The sequence below is a fragment of the Macaca thibetana genome, chromosome 13, assembly GCF_024542745.1.
Source record: "Macaca thibetana thibetana isolate TM-01 chromosome 13, ASM2454274v1, whole genome shotgun sequence".
Taxonomy (NCBI): Eukaryota; Metazoa; Chordata; class Mammalia; order Primates; family Cercopithecidae; genus Macaca; species Macaca thibetana.
In genome coordinates, this window is record NC_065590.1 from 55158095 (window position 1) to 55175950 (window position 17856).

The following is a 17856-nucleotide window of genomic DNA, read 5'->3' on the forward strand; positions in this document are numbered from 1 at the left end:
TGTTTTTATTTGAAAGTGTAGTCCATTTACATTTAATGTTATTATTGATAAGTAGGGATTTACTTATTCCTGCCATTTCCTAATTGGTTTTCCGGTTTGTTTGTTTTTGTTTTTTTTTTTTTTGGGGGTGTGTGTGTGTGTGTGTGTGTGTGTGTGTGTTCTCTTTTTTTTTTTTTTCAATCCTTCCTGTCTTACTTTTAGTGAAGGTGATTTTCTGTGGTGATATAATTTAATTATTTGCTCTTTATTTTTTATCCATTATGTTCTTCAATTTGAGGTAGGCATGAGAATTGCAAAAATAATCTTACAACGCATTATTTGAAACTGATGACAATTTAACACTGATTGTGTAAGCAAAGAAATGAATACAAAGAAAACTAATAAAAACTCTGCACTTTATCTTCATCTCTCTGCTTTTAATATTTTGTAGTTTCTCAGCTTCTCTTTATGTCTTATTGTAATGTCTATGTTTTGAAAAGTGGTTGTAGTCATTTTTTAATTAGTTCACCATTTAGTCTTTCCACTTAAGGAAACAGGAGTTCACACACTGCAATTACAGTCTTAAAATATTCTGTATTTTTTTGTGTGCTTTCAATTACCTGTGAGTTTTGTAACTTCAAATGATATCTTCTTGTTACTAAAATTCTTTCCTTTCAGATGAAAGAACTGCCTTAGCATTTCTTGTAGGACAGATCAGGTGTTTATAAAATCCTTCGGCTTCTGTTTGTCTGGGAAGGTCTTTATTTCTTTTTCATGCTTGAAAGATATTTTCACTGTATATATTCTTCTAGGATAAAGGACTTTTTCTTTCAGCACTTTAAATATGTCATGCCACTCTCACCTGGCCTTTAAGGTTTCCACTGAAGTTTGCTGCCAGATGTATTGGAGCTCCTTTGTATGTTACTTGTTTATTTTCTCTTGCTGCTTTTAGGACCCTTTTTAATTCCTTGACCTTTGGGAGTTTGATTATTAAATGCCTTGATGTAGTTTTTTGGGGGGTTAAATCTGGTGTTCTATAACCTTCTTGTACTTGAATGCTGATATTTTTCTCCAGGTTTGAAAGTTCTGGCTGCGCACAGTGGCTCACACCTGTAATCCCAGCACTTTGGGAGGCCAAGGTGAGTGGATCGCTTGAGGCTAGGAGTTCAAGACCAGCCTGGCTAATATGGCGAAATCCTGTCTCTATTAAAATTACAAATATTAGCCTGGTGCAATGGCACATGCCTATAGTCTTAGCTACTCTGGAGGCTGAGGCATGACAATTGCTTGAATCTGAGACATGGAAGTGGCAGTGAGCCAAGATTGCACCATTGCACTCCAGCCTCGGCAGGGTGACACAGTGAGGCTCTGTCTAAAACAAAAACAAAAACAAAACAAAACAAACAAAAAAAGCAAATAAGCAACAACAAAAAGAGTGAGGCTCTATCAAAATAAATAAAAATAAACTCTCTGTTATTATCCCTTTGAATAAACTTTCTACCCCTACATCTTTCTCTACCTCCTCTTTACAGCTAATAACTCTTATGTTTGCCCTTTAAAGACTATTTCCTAGATCTAGTAGGCATGCATCAATGTTACTCTTTTATTCTTTAGTCTTCTCTGACTGTGTATTTTTAAATAGCCTATCTTCTAGCTCACTGGTTCTTTCTTCTGCTTGTGCAGTTCTACTATTAAGAGACTCTGATGCATTCTTCAACATGTCAGTTACATTTTTCAATTCTAGCATTTCTGTTTGATTTTTTTAAATTATCTCAATCTCTTTGTTTAATTTATGTGAGAGAATTCTGAACTCCTTCTCTGAGTTATCTTGAATTTCTTTGAGTTTCCTCAGCACAACTATTTTAAATTATCTGTTTGAAAAAAAAAAATCACCTATCTATGTTTCTCCTGGCTTGATCTCTGGTACTTTATCTAGTTTCATTGCTGAGGTTATGTTTTCCTAGATAATCTTAATACTTGTAGATGTTTTGAAGGTGTCTGGGCATTGAATTGTTATTTATTCTATTCTTCACAGTCTGGACTTGTTTGTGCCCTTCCTTCTTGAGAAGACTTTCCAGGTATTTGAAGGAGCTTGGACCCCGGCCTAATAACACTGTGATTTATGCAGACTTATAGAGGTTCCACCTTGGTAGCCTCGGATAAGATCCAGAAGTATGCTCTGGATTACCAAGCAGAGACTCTTCTTCTTTTCCCTTGCTTTCTCCAAACAAAAAGAGTCTTCCTTTCTGCATTAAGCTGCCCAGAACTGGAGGTATGGTGATGTAAGCACCCCTAGGACTGCTCTGGGTCAGACCTAACTGGGTCAGCACAGCACTGGGTCTCACTCAAGGCCCTCTCCAACCACTACTAGATTCACTCAGGGTCCCAGGGCTCTACGATGAGCAGGTAGTGAAACCAGCCAGGTTTGTTTCCTTTCCTTCACGGTATTTAGTTCCCCCAGGCCTTGGGCAGGTCCAGAGATGCTGTCTGGTAATCAGGGATTGGAATACAAAATCTTAGAATTTTACCTGATATTCCATATATATATATATTTTTTTTTTAAAAAAATAAATGAATGAATTAATTAATGCATGAATGATGCTGAAGCCTAATGGCACATAAAAAGAAAGTTTATGAAGATAATGCTCACACTGTTCCCATTTAGCAGATACCCACACAAAGAAATAAGGAACAGGAGATAATAAATACTGGAGTATGGCCTCCCATTCTATAAATGTGTAGAATAGTAACTTTTAAGCATGAGAGAAAAGAAAAGTCAATAGAGACATAAAACAACAACAACAAAACTTTAACAAGTCGATCAATGCATCTGCACATCTGTATATTTTTGTGAAATGGAAATTCAGATACTTCAACAAATGTATACAACGTTTATTACAATGTATGTACCCTCAGCCCTATGGTGAAAGCCATTGCCCCATAGAAGGATATGAATTATACTGATCACACATTTGAGCGCAGTATTAACAAAATTTAGCATGAAATATATTGTTCCTCTCTCATAATAAGAAATAAAATACACTATGGTTATCAATTCACTGAGTCATTTTGGTGCAATATCATAATGAATTAAATTCCGCATTTGGTCATAAATAACATGAAAACAGTTTATCGCATTCATGCGTTTTCTTTTCCCTGACAGTCAGTGTCATGCAATTCAAAATTACTTGAAACTACTATACAATTATACAAAAAAAGTTACCTATAAGATACATCTTCAGTATTCTTCCATCTAAATCATTTAACTGTCTATGCTATCTAAATTTTCTATACAACCCCAGTACAAGTAAACTGGAGCTGCTACTTGTAGTGGACCACAGATCCTTACTTTTTGTTAATTTTCCCAGAAGATGAATTTCCCACAAAAGGTAAAATTAGGAAATACACTTTTAGTGTTGTAAATTTAACCAAAAGTCCACAAGAAGTATGCACCTACTTCTTTACCAGTGCATACATGGCCTTAAGAATAGTATTAGCATCAAGATACAATAACAAGAGAATCAGAACATAAAAAGATTTTATGTGCAGATGGTGCCTTGCTATTTATCACTGAGCCACAAATAATTATCTTGGAAATATTGAGATAAATAGGCTCATTTAGTAAAAGAGCTAATTGTGAGAGGCATTGGGATAAATCTGAGCTATTTTCCATATCAAAGTTTTCTCTAGGTCAACTGCACCTTCTTTAGAGTTATAACCAACCCACCAGTGCCAGAACCTTTTTCCTCTTTTTCTTTGCTTTTAGGATACTTCATTTTATAGGAATATGTTCATTCTGGGATTGTAGAGTTCCATGTAGATAAACCTAGAAAGTGTTACTGTCTAAGGAATTGCAGTTACTTGTAGCATTTTCAGAAGGGCAGTTTTCTTCATGCATCTAAATTCTCTCTCCTCTTTATACTTCAGAGCCTAATAAAATCCAGCATGTTTTGGTACTTGTTTCCAATTAATGAATGTTTATGAACAGTGAACATTTGAAAGCGTTGGGATTTTTACCATGCTCATAATGGGAGGATTTGATACCAGCTTCTTTACATACATACACAGTACACGTAGTCAGGCAAAGGAGTTTTATGACAAGGGCATAGGCTGTGAGACTGCAGGGTGAAGTGGACTGACTAATACAAAAACAGGAGACTGAGTTTAGAAAACACAGACTCAAGTCCCTGTTCTCTCACTAATTAATTATATGCACAGATAAATTTTTGTCACTGCCTCTTTTCTGTGAAATGGGATTTAAGATCCTGGAATCAAATAGGGCCATACATGAAGCATTTTATAAACAGTAAAACATGATAATAAAGGTTAGCTTTGGTTGTCTCCTACAAACTGGGCAATTGAACTAATGCCACTCAGAAGTAAGTGTTAAGCATCTTTCTACCAAATACCTTAGGTTGGAATGAAAATTTCAGTAGGCAAAATTGCCTTAGGAGCCAGAACATACTTAAAAATCATGATGAAAAAAAGCATTTGCATTTTGCGTTTGTTTGACTACTTGTTAATAAGTTGTATTCTTTTTGAAAAATCCATGAAAGATAAAACAGGGTAAATATTTGTTTTGAATGCTATAATATTGCTCCTCATGTAAAGTACAGTGTAGCAATATTACAGTTGGAGCAATTTAGTAGAATGAATGAAGAAAATTGAAATTATTAAGCTAAGTGCCATCCTATATAACTAAGGTCACCTATTTAAATGATAAGATTTAGCTTTTTTTGATTAGCTACAGCTAGGCAGAGAAGACATTCAAAAACAACTGTCATCATACCAAAATACTTACAAATACTTATAATCATATTTTCTCCTTTAGCATTACTTAAGCTAGAGACGGTAATAATAAGTATATTTCCTCATGGCTACATATTCAGGACATAGGCATGAGCAAGGACTTCATGACTAAAACACGAAAAGCAATGGCAACAAAAACAAAAATTGACAAATGGGATCTAATTAAACTAAAGAGCTTCTGCACAGCAAGACAAACTATCATCAGAGTGAATAGGCAACCTACAGAATGCTAGAAAATTTTCGCAATATATCCATCTGACAAAGGGCTACTATCCAGAATCTACAAAGAACTTAAACAAATTTACAAGAAAAAACAACCCCATCAAAGAGTGGGCAAAGGATATGAACAGACACTTCTCAAAAGAAGACATTTATGCAGTCAACAAAAATATGAAAAAATGCTCATCATCATCACTGGTCATTAGAGAAATGCAAATCAGAACCACAATGAGATACCATCTCATGCCAGTTAGAATGGTGATCAATAAAAAGTCAGGAAACAAGAGATGCTGGAGATGATATGGAGAAGTAGGGATGATATGGAGAAGTAGGGATGGGTGTGTAAATTAGTCCAACCATTGTGGAAGACAGTGTGGTGATTCCTCAAGGATCTAGAACTAGAAATACCATTTGTCACAGCATTCTCATTACTGGGTTTATACGTAAAGGATTAGAAATCATTCTACTATAAAGACACGTGCACATGTATGTTTATTGCGGCACTATTCACAATAGAAAAGACTTGGAATCAGCCCAAATGTTCATCAATAATAGACTGGATAAAGAAAATGTGGCACATATACACCATGAAATATTATACAGCCATAAAAAGGGATGTCCCTTTGCAGGGACATGGATGAAGCTGGAAACCATCAATCTCAGCAAACTATCACAAGAACAGAAAACCAAACACTGCTTGTTCTCATTCATAGTGGGAGTTGAACAATGAGAACACATGGACATAGGGAAGGGAACATCAAACACCGGGGGCTGTCAGGGGGTGGGGGGCTGGGGTAGGGATACTATTAGGAGAAATACCTAATGCGGGTGATGGGTTGAGGATGCAGCACACCACCATGGCTCATGTATACCTATGTAACAAAACTGCATATTCTGCACATGTGCTCCTGAACTTAAAGTATAATTTAAAAAATGTATTAGTAAACCAGCAGAGCTCAAGCACTTAGGCATTACTTAAATTTTATTAAATGCTGTCTTCAAAAAAATAAATACATACATACAAAATAAAAGGAGAATTCTACTAGAAAAACAAATCCAGAAAAATAAAACTACGACCTCACCTAACTTGAAAGTATATTCTTGTAACAAGTAACTGGGTCACGGCCAATCATAACACCCACGCTTTCAGCCAATCACAGGCTGCAAATTGCTCAGACATGTCCAAATAAGGCAAACGTCAAGCTATAACCAATCAGGCTATTTATGTTACTTTTCTTTTCCCCCTGTGGATAAATACTGCCTGTACACATTGCTGGGTGGGGCTTTCTAAATACTGGTTCAGGGCAGTGCCTTGTTCATAAACTATTTATTTGCTCAAATACACTCTGCTAAATTTAATTTGTAGTTTTTCCTTTAACACATTTATTGCATTTATCATCCACTTATTTCATAGCAGCCTTTCAAAAACGTTGGCTGTTATTAGTTTTAGAGTAAACCTTGCATATGTATAACTGAGTTGTAATTTTTTAAATGGACATTTGGTGTGCTGTAGTTAAAATGGTATTTTTAAGTATCAGGCTGTGAGAAAATAAAGTACAGGAGTATCACCCTGCTGTTTCTGATTCCAAGTTCTGCCACTATCTTGCAACACTGTATCAATTTTCCTTCAATCTCTTCATTTTTATCGTAACGTGCTTCATTCAACCAAATATTTCTTTCCTTCATAATGTAGGAGTTTAATGTGGCAGTAGAAGCACTGAGTCAAAAATGTAGTTTTTTTGTGCCGTGGCAGGAACACTGGTTAAAATGTAGATTTTAGCTTTAGTACTGTCATAGTCACTGGTTGGCTATGCAGTCAGAGATGAGCTTCATTGTTCCAGGCATCATTTCCTAATAGATGAAAATGAAGCTTTGAATTGATGACCTATAAAGACATTATATATGTCTAAAAGTGCATATTCTAAACTTTTTTTCAATTAAAAATAAAATTATGGTATTATTAATGTCTATATAAGCTTTTCACACTTTCCAGTGCTATGAAATCCTTGTTCTACTTATCAGAAAGCAAATAGATCCAGAAAATAAAATGCTTTTTTTCAACACTACATTTCTATTTGCAATATTCTTCTCCCCAAAGAACCTATCTTAAATTAGGCAATTGAAAGGGATTATTTGCCTTCCATTTATGGAATGCTCTTATTTGGTGGTAGGAACTTGATATTTCATTTTCAGTTTTTGGAATCCTGAATGCAATAACTGATTCTGGGGTTTCAGTTTCTGTGATCTTTCTCCTTACAAACATATACGTGAAATAAAGGCCACAAAGCACATAAAATAAAATTACCTTGTGTTATATTTAACATTACTGTATTCTCTGTATGAATATATTATGTATATGTTTACATACAATATCATATTAACTACAGCACACCAAAGAATTCATTAAAAAAAATGACGCCTCAAGATGCAGAACCCTCTTTGTCAAGTAGTATCAAGAGTCTTAATGTCCTGTTTGGCTTTCACTTGATAACATTGTATTTTTGAAAGATCTAGATTGTCAGAAAGAAACGAAGTTGTATTTTCAGGTAACCTGAGGTTCTGATGTGAGTGATAGTACCTAAACTACTTAAAGTGTGATGTTAGAATTTTTAAATTGGGCAATAATTAATGCCTTCTGAAAAATAACAATTATCTAAAAAATCCCAGTTGCGAGATAACGTTCCATAGCAACAAGGAAGTGGGGCTTTCTGGTCAGAAGCTTTAGAAATGGTGACCTTGGAAAGAAAAACTAAAAAGATTCTGAGTGACATAACTGCTTCCCATGTATGTTGTCACGTGAAGATTCCTAGAAAATTCCTTAGTAGGTTTAGTGCATCCACTTATTTCACAAACACTTTAACTGTTTGTCACATGCCAGGTTGTTTGCTGTGTGCTTAACTTTTGTATAATAAAGCATACACAATCATGGGTTGAACTTCTTAATCATCTTCTAACACGTTATTGTCAAAGCAGATTTGGTTTTAACCATTTCTATTTTCATCAATATAAATTTATGAACAGATCAGTAGGTGAAGGATAGACAGAAAGATAGTAGATAATACCTTTGTTAGGGGAAGTTGTAGAATGAATAATAAGTTTTCTTAAAACCTGAACCCTTAATTTAACGTCTTGGAAGGTAGGCAAAATCTTGTCACTACCTTTAAAAGGCAGTATTCAATAAAGTATCTCTTTGGTAACCAAACAAATATGTATTGCCACAGCTAAAAATTCCTTTAGACCTCCAGGACTGATTTATGCTTTTGAACTTCTTAACTAAGTATGCTGCTGCTTTAAAAATATACAAAAATATAAATTTAGCAGAGATGACAATAAAATGTAGCTATTAAAAAAACTGGTAAATGAATTCATTGAACTTTCAGGATACAAAATTAATGTGCATAAATCAGTAGCTCTGCTATACACCAACAGTGACCAAGCTGAGAGTCAAATCAAGAACGCAATGGCTGCAAAAAAAAAAAAAAAAAAATACTTACGAATATATCTAACCAAGGATGTGCAAGACCTCTACCTGCACAAACTACAAAACGCTGCTGAAAGAAATCATAGACAACACAAACAAACAAACACACACCCCATGCTCATGGATGGGTAGAATCAATATTGTGAAAATGACCACACCGCCAAAAGCAATCTATAAATTCAATGCAGTTCCCATCAACATGCCACCATCATTCATCACAGAATTAGAAAAAACAATCCTATAATTCATATGGAACCAAAAAAGAGCCCACATAGCCAAAAATATATATAAATATATCTGAAGGCATCGATTACCTGACATGAAACTATACTATAAGACCATAGTCACCAAAACAGTATGGTACTGGTATAAAAATAAGCACATAGACAAATGGAACAGAATAGAGAACCCAGAAATAAACCCAAATACTTACAGCCAACTGATCTTTGACAAAGTAAACAAAAATGTAAAGTGGGGAAAAAACACCATGTTCAACAAATGGTACTGGGATAATTGGCAAGCCACAAGTAGAAGAAAGAAATTGGATCCTCATTTCTCACCTTATACAAAACTCAACTCAAGATGGATCAAAGACATAAATCTAACACCTGAAACCATAAAGATTCTAGAAGATAACATTGGAAAAACTCTTGTATACATTGGCTTCAGCAAAGACTTCATGATCAAGAACTCAAAAGCAAATGGAACAAAAGCAAACATAAATAGATGGGACTGAATTAAACAAAAAAGTAAAACAAAAATAATGAACAGAGTTAACAGACAACCCATAGAGTGAGAGAAAATCTTCACAATTTACACATCCAACAAAGGACTAATATCCAGAATCTACAAGGAAATCAAACAAACCAGCAAAAAAAAAAAAAAAAAAAAAAAAAAAAAATCCCATCAAGAAGTGGGCTAAGGACATGAATAGATAATTCTCAAAAGAAGATATACAAATAGCTAAGAAGCACATAGAAAAAAGCTCATCACTAATTATCAGGGAAATGCAAATCCAAATCACAGTGTGATACCACCTCGCTTCTGCAAGAAAGGCCATAGTAAAAAAATTAAAAAAAAAAAAAAAAGATGTTGGTGTGGATGAAGTGAAAATGGTACACTTTTACACTGTTGGTGGGAATGTAAACTAGTACAACCACTGTGGAAAAGAGCGTGAAGATTCCTTGAAGAACTAAAAGTAAATCTACCATTTCTTCCAGTAATCCCACTACTAGGTATCTACCCAGATGAAAAGAAGTCATTATACAAAAAAGATGCTTGCACACACATGTTTATAACAGCATAATTTGCAATTGCAAAGGTATGAAACCAGTTAAAATGCCCATCAATCAACGAGTGGATGAAGAAAATGTGATATAGATATATATCATGGAATACTACTCAGTCATAAAAAGGAGTGAAATAATGTCATTTACAGCAACCTGGATGAAATTGGAGACTACTATTCTAAGTGAGGTAATTCAGAAATGGAAAACAAGTGTCATATGTTTTCATTCACATGTGGAAGCTAAGCTGTGAGGACTCAAAGGCATAAGAATGATACATTGGACTTTGGGGACTTGGGGGAAAATGGTGACTGGTGGGAAAGGATAGAAGACTACACATTGGGTATAGTGTACACTAAAGAACTTATTCATGTAACCACAAACTACCTGTTCCCAAAAAACCTACTGAAGTAAAAAAAAAAAAAAAAAATGAAAAAAAAAAAAAACTAATTATAAAAATAACTCCCTATTACATCATCATGTAGTGAACATTCCTAATATAAGGTGGGGGTGGGAGTAATTAAAAACACTGTTTAAAAATTTTTCTTGTTAAAATATAAATATATTGTGAATAGTGCCGCAATAAACATACGTGTGCATTGCGGCACTATTCACAATAGCAAAGACTTGGAATCAACCCAAATGTCCATCAGTGACAGATTGGATTAAGAAAATGTGGCACATATACACCACGGAATACTATGCAGCCATCAAAAAGGATGAGTTTGTGTCCTTTGTAGGGACATGGATGCAGCTGGAAACCATCATTCTTAGCAAACTATCACAAGAACAGAAAACCAAACACCGCATGTTCTCACTCATAGGTGGGAACTGAACAATGAGATCACTTGGACTCGGGAAGGGGAACATCACACACCGGGGCCTATCATGGGGAGGGGGGATGGGGGAGGGATTGCATTGGGAGTTATACCTGATGTAAATGACGAGTTGATGGGTGCTGACGAGTTGATGGGTGCAGCACACCAACATGGCACAAGTATACATATGTAACAAACCTGCACGTTGTGCACATGTACCCTAGAACTTAAAGTATAATAATAATAAATAAATTAAAAATATATATATATATACAAATATAGGAATGACAACAATAGTGAAAATGTTTTTGATACCTTATTTTACTTTACATTCTACATCCAGAATGTTCTCATAATCTTAGCTATATTTTGAGAATACCTGCAAATAGTCTCATCACATAGCTAGTCCCTTGAAAATATTTACTAGGTGGCTTTTTATTTTTACCATTATAAATAATGGTCAGATGAACGTGATTTTTTGTGTATATTTGTGCATATCAAATAGTTTGTAAGATAATTTTTGAAAATGAAATTATTTCAAAGGCTATGTTATTAAAATGTGGATATGTATATTGCCTGATTTTCCTTGAGAACAACTGTACTTATACTGTGTTTTTTTGTCACCCAGGCTGGAGTGTAGTGGAGTGATCTTGGCCTTCTACAACCTCCACCTCCGGGGTTCAAGCAATTCTCCTACCTCAGCCTCCTGAGTAGCTGGGATTACAGGCACATGCCACCACACACAGCTAATTCTTGTACTTTTAGTAGAGACAAGATTTCACCACGTTGGTCAGGCTGGTCTCGAACTCCTGACCTCATGATCTGCCCGCCTTGGCCTCCCAAAGTGTTGGGATTACAGGCATGAGTCACCACGCCCGGCCTACTATTTTCTTGAAATAAAGATTTAATCAATCCTAGAAGCTTCTTATCTGTGTGTATATATTTTTACATTTCTAACAATGTATGACATTATAATATTTAAAAACTTTTCCTATTTGCTACACTATTCTACAGTTTCTTATTATTTAATCTTTCACCTATTTACTTTTTTGAGGGTTATTTCTTGTTCTAAAACATAACGATACATTAATTTTTGACATCTATAATGATGAGACATCTTGCACAGTAGAATTAAACTTAACTATGATGCAGTTTATCAATTTGATCTTTCTTTTCTAATTGTTTCACACACTTTTGGAGATTACTTGGCAACTAGTAGTTTATCAACAAATACTAATTTAACAAGGAATGAATACATTAATTAATATTGATTACTTAAGGTGAGTAATATTGGTTACTCAAGGTGAGTATATAGGTTTGGGTCTTAATTCTGAAATACAAAATGTTTATTTTTATCGGTGGTTTTCATCTTGAGATTCAGCAATCACTGAGGTATTTGATGTAAAGTGTTTGCAATAAATACTGAAACCTCTTACTGTTTCTACAAATTAGACACATGTCAATTAGCTTAATATGAGTGTGCTGTTTGCAGTTATTTGCAGTTTATTTTGTATCCTTTTAAAAACTAATATGGGCCATTAAAAAGTAACTGTATCAGACTGACTCCTCCATGCCAGGCAATTACGAAAGCTGGACCAAACCAAATTTTGTTACCACCAGGAAGCACTAGTGATTAATACAAACGAAGCACACAAGAGGGGATTAATATTCACATTGAATTTCTCCTTAAACGAATTTTAAAATACATTTTTCATAGAAAGTGGAAGTTTATTGGTCAAAAGAAATACAGAGTTCTGGCTTGCGAATGCAGCTGGAACTTGATATGCAGGAGAGAGTGGCAGAGAAAAATTATCTAAAAACCTGTATAAAAAATTCTCTCCCAACTTTGGTTGACTCCTAAGCTTCACGCACATAGAAAAGACAGCTAGAAGACCTAGCAAAGAAGAGAGGTTGCACAAGACATGGTATATATTGGAATCCAGGCCCAGATAGAATTTACATGCAATACAAAAGACAATGGGTATTCAGTTGTGACCTCTAAATGATTGTGCCTTAGATGTAAAGGCAAAATAAAAATAGAACCACCTTAACATAGCCTAAAGTAAAGCATCAACAGAATCAAGATGAAACCCTCGTATTTCAATTTTAAAATAAAACAAGGCAAACACCTACAAACCAAAATAGAAACTCAACAATCTTTATAGGAATATAAGATAATGCAAATCTCCACAAGCACACTTTATCACACACAAAAAAAAAGTGTAAAGAAAAGTAAGAAAAATATTTAAAATATGAGAAAAACAATACCATACAGCCAAAATATCTAACCTACTTATAATTGGAGTTTAATAGTGGGATAACAGAGAAAATAGGCCAGAAACCACATTTTAAAAATATTGACTAATATCTAATCTGATGAAAGACATAACTTCGTGGATTTGAGAAGTTCAGAAATGTCAACTGATCTAAATCCAAACAGTCTACCCCTGAGTCAAACTACTAAAGTCATTAGATTAGAAGTAAATATGCAGAATTCAATTTTATTTCTACATATTAGGAAAAAAATAAAAATCCTTCACAGATATGCTGCAGATAAGGGGAAACTACTGTATAAACATACATTCACATGATTTATAAAATAGGGTTCACATTAGCTGAATATTTTAAAAATAATCTTTTAAGTAAATAGTGCTGGAATAATTAGATAACCTTATAGAAAACAAAATAATTTTTGACTCATTCCTTATGCCATATGTAAAAATTAATCTGAAAGGGAAAATAGATCTACGGGTCTATGGAAGGTAAAACAATAAATCTTCAAGAATATATAGGAAAATAATTCTGTGAACTTGGGTGAACACGTATTTGTCAAACAGAACAAATATGCTCACCCCAAAATCAAAATACTGATAAATTGGACTTCTTTGAAATAAGATCTTTTGTTCATTGAAATGGGTAAGTCCAAAAAAAAACAAACAAACAAACAAACAAAACAAAAAGGAAGAAGATACATAAAACAAATATATCTAACAAAGAATACATATCCAGGTTATAAATGAATCCTACAAATTCATAATTAAACAACCAAAGACACACTTTAAAAACTGGGAAACTTGAACAAGCAAAAGTTATATAGCTAAATGGCCAATAAGCATATAAAATATGCTCAACATCATTATGCATCAAGAAAATGCAAAGTAAAATGTCAATAATTTTTCAACTTACTCCAAGCAAAAACCAAAAACTAAAATTAAGAAGACAGACAATGTCAACTGTTGGTAAGAAAGTGAAGAAACTGAAACCCTCATGTAGTGTTGGTAGAAATATAAATTACTTCAATTACTGTGAGTAACTCTTGACAACATCTATTAAGCCTGGCACACTTCTACCTTATGACCCAACAGTGCTATGTTTAGGTATATATCACAAAAACATAATTGACTACATTAGCCAACAGTATGTATAAAAATATTTCTACTGACCTCATTCATGGTAGCATAAAACTGGGAGCAACTCAAACATCTACAAAAAAGAGAATGGAAGAATTTTAGTGCATTTATAAAATCAACAAAAAGTATTCCTGAAAAATGCAAAATCATAGATAATTCTCACAGATAATATGTTGAATGAAAGAGGACAGACACACAAGTTATTATGATTTAATTCATATGATATTTAAGATGACAAAATTTAATATTTAGTTTTTGAAAGCAGAATTATTATCTCTGAGAATGATTATAAAAGAACCTTCTGTTATTCAACATAGTACTGGAAGTCCTAGCTAGAACAATTAAACAGGAGAAAGACATAAAGGGCATCTAAATTGGAAAGGAAGAAGTCAAATTATTCCTGTTTGCTGGTGATATGATCTTATATTTGGAAAAACCTAAAGACTTAAAAGAAAACTACTAGAACTAACAAACAAATGTAATAAAGTTACAGGACACAAAATTAACATACAAAAATCACTAGCATTTCTATATGCCAACAGTGAACAATATGAAAAAGAAATTTAAAAAGTAATCCCATTTATAATAGCCACACATAAAATTAAACACCTAGGAACTGACTTAATCAAAGACATGAAAGATCTCTATAAACTATAAAACACTGATGAAGGAAATCGAAGAAGATGCCAAAATATGGAAACATATTTCATGTTCATGAATTGGAAGAATCAATATTGCTAAAATGTCCATATTACCCAAAGCAACCTACAGATTCTGTGCATTCCCTGACAAAATACCAAAGACAATCTTCACAGAAAAAAAAAAAAAAAATTCTAAAATATGTATGGAACCACAAAAGGCCCATAATAGACAGAGCTATCCTAAGCAAAAGGAACAAAACTGGAGGAATCACATTAGCTGACTTCAAATTATACTACAGACATATAGTAACCAAAACAGCATGGTACTGGCATAAACACAAACACATAGACTAATGGAACAAATAGAGAACCCAGAAACAAATCAACACACCTACAGGAAACTCATTTTTGACAAAGGTGCCAAGAACATACACTGGTAAAAAGACAATCTCTTCAATAAATGCTGCTGAGAAAACTGAATAGTCAAACGCAAATGAATGAAACTACACCCCTATCTCTTGTCATATACAAAAATCAAATCTAAATGGATTAAACACTTGTTAAGACCTCAAACTATGAAACTACTACAAGAAAACATTGGGGATAATCTCCAGGACATTGGTCTGGACAAAGATTTCTTGAACAACACCCCACAAGCACAGACAACCAAAGCAAACATGGCCACATGGGATCACATCAAGCTTCTGCATAGCAAAGGATACAGTCAACAAAGTTAAGAGACAACCCACAGAATGGGAAAAAATATTTGCAAACTGCCCATCTGACAAGGGATTAATAACCAGACTACATAAGAAGCTCAAACAACTCTATAGGAAAAAAATCTCATAATCCAATCAAAAAATGGGCAAAAGATTTGAATAGCCATTTCTGAATAGAAGACATGCAAATGACAAACAGGCTTATGAAATGGTGCTCAACATCAATGATCATCAGAAAAATACAAATCAGAATTTCAATGAGATATAATCTCACCCCAGTTAAAATGTCTTTTATCCAAAAGACAAGCAATAAAAATGCTGGAGAGAATGTGGAGAAAAGGGAACCCTCATACACTGTTGATGGGAATGTAAATTGATGCAACCACTGTAACAGGTTGGAGGTTCCTGGAATAAAACTGAAAAATGAGGTACCATATGATCTAGCAATCTCACTGCTGGATATAGACATTAAATAAAGGAAACTAGTATATCAAAGAGAAATCTGTACTCCTGTGTTTGTTGCAGCACTGTTTACAATAAATAGTTAAGATTTGAAAGCAGCCTAAGTGTCCATCAGCAGATGAATAGATAAAGAAAATTTGGTACAGACACACAATGGAGTAGTATTCAGTCATAAAAAGAAAGAGATCTAGTCATTTTCAACAACATGGATGGAAATGCAGGTCATTGTGTTAAGTGAAATAGGCACAGAAAGACAGACATTGCATGCTCTCACTTATTTATGGGATCTAAAAATCAAATCATGATTTGATTGATTTGATATGAATGAACTCGTGGATACAGAGACTAGAAGGATGGTTACCAGGGGTTGGGAGGAAGGTGGAGATGGTTAATGGGCACGAAGAACAGAAAGAATTAATAAGACCTACTATTTGATAGAACAATACGGTAACTATAGTCAGTAATAACTTAATTGTATATTTTTAAATAGCTTAAAGAATGTAATTGTAATGTTTGTACCTCAAAGGAAAAAATGTTTGAGGGTTTGGATACCCCATTCTCCATGATGTGCTTATTTCACACTGCATGCCTGTATCAGAACCTCTGATGTACACCCAAAATATACACACCTACTATGTAAATATAAAAAAACAAATTTTTAAAGAACCTTCTGGAATGATGTATATTCAATTTAAGGGTGATAGTTACATTGATGCATACATATGCTTCATATTAAGCTGAATATTTAAGGTTGTGCTCTTTACTGAAGTTACACCAATTTTTTTTAAAGGGTGACCATTAAATGACATGTGATGCCATATGTTTATTTAGGAGTCAAGCTATGCTGTGTTTGTTTGCAAGCTATATGCTATGTTATGAAAAATTCTGGACTGAGTAGATTTGGCTTTTGTTTAACTCTGGCTTTCACCAACTTGATTAGGATGTGCCATAGCAGTGTTTTCTTTTTCTTCTTTTTTCTGCTTCAGATTTGTTGAGCTTTTGAATTCATGGGTTTATAAATTCTATTAAATTTGAAAAAAATTTTGGCAATTATTTCTTTAAACATTTTTTTCTGACTCTCTCTCCCGTTATTCTATAGACCTAATTATACTTGAAATTGTCCCACGAGTTTTTGATGTCCTATTCTCTTTATATTTTGGATAGTTTCCTTTTTTTCCTACTACTTCATGTTTACCACTTTTTCTTTTGAAACATGTAATTTAATCTATTGTTAATATCACGAATATACTTTTAAAAGATATCGCATTATTAAATCTAAAAGTTCAATTTTTATTTTTTATGTATTCTATTTCTTTCTTCATCATGTTCCTATTTTCACTTACTTTGAACTTTTGGAACATATTTATAGTCACTGCTATTATGTCCTTCTCTGCTAACTGCAATGGTGATTTCTAGATTCGTTTACATTTCTTAAATTTTATCTTAATTATTGGTCTTATCTTTCTGCTTCTTTACATGCCTGGTGATTTTCATTGTATGCTGTACATTTTGCATTTCTCATTATTTGTTTCTGTATGGTAGTTTTAAAATAATATTGCCCTCTTTGTTCTGGTATGCAATAGAGTTTTCGGGGATCAGTTAGAGCCTTTCAAGGTGTGTTCTCATACCTAATTCAGCTTCTTTTTCTCTAGTGGTCTGTCCCACAAATCATGAGCACCTCAGTATTCCCAAACACTAATCTCCTTTTCTCTCCACTCACAGAGATTTCTGAGGTTTGTTTGGCTTTTTCTCTTCTGTTGTTACCTGGAAACTACTTCTGAAAACTAAACTATTGCAATTATGGGAATTATCTCATTTATTTTCCTTCTCTCTGGGATCACAGTTCTGCACTGCCTGCTGTACAATAACTGAAAACCATTGTTTCATATAGTTGTCTGTTTTCTAGTTGATTGAGATGTGAGGGCAAATCAAATACCTGTTAATCCTCCTGGACTGAAATGGAAGTCTATATACAATCACTTTTATAAGCCCATTGAAAGATAATAAAAGACCAAGTGATACTAAAACATGT

At 33.9% G+C, this 17856-nt stretch overlaps 1 long non-coding RNA gene across 1 annotated transcript in view; it reads left to right on the top strand.

Annotated features, from left to right (window-relative positions):
- LOC126933719 (uncharacterized) overlaps positions 1-11359 on the top strand; it is a 151694-nt gene extending 140335 nt beyond the window's left edge. Inside the window, exon 3 of the long non-coding RNA XR_007718716.1 lies at positions 11221-11359. This is a non-coding gene — a long non-coding RNA (uncharacterized LOC126933719). The remainder of the gene's footprint in view (positions 1-11220) is intronic.
- The last annotated feature ends 6497 nt before the right edge of the window (positions 11360-17856 follow it).